At 41.1% G+C, this 3,490-nt stretch overlaps 1 pseudogene; it reads right to left on the bottom strand.

Annotated features, from left to right (window-relative positions):
* Positions 1-264: 264 nt before the first annotated feature.
* On the bottom strand, positions 265-2,884 carry LOC104525050 (uncharacterized; annotated as a pseudogene).
* Between the last annotated feature and the right edge of the window lie 606 nt (positions 2,885-3,490).

Raw genomic sequence — 3,490 nt, 5'->3', positions numbered from 1 at the left:
CAATCTTTCAAAGCTACTGCTGAGGTGAACTTCAGGAACAACTTTAAACAGCTGTCAAATTTAATGAGTGCACCCTACACCTCAAAACCTCATCCAGAAAAAAAAAAAAAAAATTAAAATCTGCAATATATACCATCTTATCACGTGCTAGAAAAACAGAACCCTGAGAAAAGAAATTCTGATTTTTTTTTTTCCCCATATTTCTTCCCAGCCTGTCTTCTGTCTGTGCTATGTGATGAACATGGACATTTGCAAGTTAGTTGATTATGTTGTTGCGCAGCAAGTTGATAGTAGACCAGCAACAAGAAGAAAAGCTAGTTCTTCCTGGTTAAAATGCAAACAAGAGCAAAACATGCCACTGAAAATAATACCTCATTTGTATTTAAATAACTGCACTATTAAAATGTTTTAAGCATTCTGTAGATCACAGCAGAGGTCAGCTAGTTATGTAAATAAAGGTCAGTCATTGTTGATTTCTCAGCCAAAGCAGTATATGCCCTCTATACCTTTTAGAAGAACTGACCTTATTCTGACTAATTGAGTGCTCAAGCCAAAGCAGCATTTGTCACCCTAATATAGTGTCAAGATTTGTTGGCAGTGGTGATGTGGATATTGGATCGCTACCCACCTAAGAAAAGCTAAAATTGTACATCATCGATTTCATAATTACTCTTTAGCTGATGTTTACGCTACTGTTCTTCTTCCTAATGCCCCCCTTGTCCAATAGCAGAGCCCACCAGAGCACCGCTGAGCTGGTGGCCCAGCCTCTGTGGCCGCCCTCCAGCAGGGGCTCGGGAGGAACGTCAGAAGGATGGTTTCAGCCGCCCCACAGCTCTGCGGGACCCGAGGTACAAGCCAAGCACGTGCCCTTCACGTGGCGTGTTTCTGTGTACAGGGAAAAAAAACAAGAAGGAAAAAATAGGTGTGGGCTGGATGTGCTGGCTGTCATTTCTGTCCTCAGAGACCACTTTGTGCTTGTGATTTTGATTTGTTAAAATCTTGCTTTGTGACGGCAGCTGGCAGAAATGGTTCCAGACCATAACTTTTGTTTTTATAAATTAAGTATTTAAAAGAAAAATTGAGTTACCCGTTTTAAACTAGAATATGGTGGACATGGGTTGCAGGAACAGTTGAATGCAAGGAGAGGCTAGATTAAAACAATCCCTTTTTAATATTGGCAGAAGTTTAACTTGTTTTTTACGCAGTGGCTTGGAGATCACCTCCATACCCATCTGGCATGTGGCCTGAAAGTGTGTGGGGCATGGACCCGCCCAGGCTGGGAGCTGGGACTGGTTTGCTCTGCCGGTCAGCTGAGTCGAGGCGGTGTCTGTGCTGCACAGCAGGCACTGGAAAGGTGCCATCCGGGCCTTGCAGTCGAAGAGCTGCTGAACAGCTCTTGTATTACAAATGGCTTGAGCAATGTATTGAAATTAGCTGTCTGCCCGTACAGTAACAACAATTTTTTAATACCTATAAATAACTAATGCATGTTCTAAGGGACTGACCAGGCATAAACAAGAATCTCTGCTCCATATCATGCAGGGAAGCGATGGAGAGCAACACTGTCACTGGATGATGTTAAACTACCAAGAAGTAAGAAGAGTCTAAAATTCACTTAGTATTTCATTAGAACTACTTCTCAGATGAATTCTCCCCAATGCTCCAATGTTCATCGTTCTTTTGGGGTTTTTTTTAAATATCTTTAGAATTTGTTTTCAGAAGCAGTTCTAGTGAGTGATGCAACACCACAAGTAATACAACCAACTGCCTTTGAGAAAGGAATGCCAGTTGTGGCAAGGTTTGTTTTGTTTCTGTTGATTTAGTTGGAAAAGGGTCCATACTATATGTGGTTTTAAAAAAACAGAAAAGATCTTCTCAGCCATGTAGAATTTGGCAAGACTTCATGAAAAATGTAAATTTCTTAAGGACTCCTGTGGCTCTGGGTCATGAGACAGACTGATCTGTAGACGAGGAATGAGGTTTCACTGGCAAGCAAAACAATAATACTGTTGAAGTCCAACGTGCAATCTACACATGTAGGAGAGGCTACAGCCCAGGCCAGGCTGTTGGTATTCACAAGATAATGCCTAGCTGTGCTGTAGGGAGTGGTCATCTGCTTGGGATTTCATGAGTTTTAATAAAGGCTGTAGAAATATTTCTGATAATGGTTATTTCAAACAATTTTATCAGAATCAGGTGAAAGCAAGTGTAACAACAGCTTCTCTCTCTAGTCCATGGAAGCAAAATAATTTACCTGCTAAGTAACAAATGGCAGACACCTTCCACTGTAAGTTTCAGGACAAAGAAACCTGGCAGAGACTCAGCTTTTTAAATGCTTAAAGACTGGTGTAAACTGCATCATGTCACATCAACTTTGCTCTTGCCAACATACACTTCCCGAGAAGGCACTGTACTTTAAGGAAGTTCAGTATCAAAAAGCACCTCAATGAAAAGTATGGTACCAAACCAGGTGGTGGTGAAATACTCACAGGTGAGGGGGAGCCCTTGGAAACAAAGCCTCATTAAAATAGGCTTCTCTTTCATATGAGAAAAAGACAAATGTGCTGGCTTCTATTCTTTTAAATCACAATTCTTCAAAGTGACCAAGGTGAGTAAGGCAATCTGGTCAATCAGAAATTGTCACTTATAACAACAATACTCCTGCTATATACACGATTCCTCACATCCCCAATCAGATTAATATATTCAACTATGTCCTGATCATAGAATGAAACTAAAAATATCCCCAAGTATTTACATTCTTCTTTCTTGGGATCATTTCTCTGATCCTCATTGCCCAGCAAGGAAGAAAGACCATTTCAGTAGTTCGGGTCTGGAATGCATGGGGCTCAATCACACAAATGGTAGAAACAGGTATGTGGATCTGCTTGTCCAGTCAATGGAAAGCAGATTAAGATCCAGGTGCTGGTATTTTTCCCCACTGGAGTTAAAGGAGGCAGATAAGGTTTTTTCCTTCTTCTATTTCTTCTTGCACTTTGTCACTGGATGTGGCTATTTCAGCTTGCGCCGAGAAGACTGCACAGACGAACGTCAGAATAGTGCCACCCATAGCTGTGTAGAAAGCCCAGCCCAAGGAGCAGTCTCCTAGTTTGTAAGCGGAAGCATAATGTCCACAATAGCTTATTGCTTTCTGGCATCCCCAACCTGCAGGGTAAAGTATCAAGCCTAAGATAAGGAAGAGGCCTAGAAATAAAAACAGAAAGACAGAAGTTTAACAAACAGTCAGTTTAACACCAAACACAACACATGTACTAATGGTTGTCATGGTCACTACTCACTCCAGAGTATTGGGATGAGGAGAACACTCATCCATCCTTCCTTTACTGATTGTTCCCAAGTATATATTATACAGTGTTTTATCTGAACTTGGAGCCATTGTGGTTTTTATCATGAAAGGCTTATTTCATACGGTAATGGCCTAGTTCTAATTTTGATCTCCGTATTCCTTCTGCATCCTTTGTTTTCAGAC

Source organism: Antrostomus carolinensis, unplaced genomic scaffold, assembly GCF_000700745.2.
Source record: "Antrostomus carolinensis isolate BGI_N321 unplaced genomic scaffold, ASM70074v2 scaffold6535, whole genome shotgun sequence".
Classification (NCBI taxonomy): Eukaryota; Metazoa; Chordata; class Aves; order Caprimulgiformes; family Caprimulgidae; genus Antrostomus; species Antrostomus carolinensis.
Note: the sequence above shows the minus strand (reverse complement) of the source record. Positions and strands in the feature narration are given on the sequence as shown.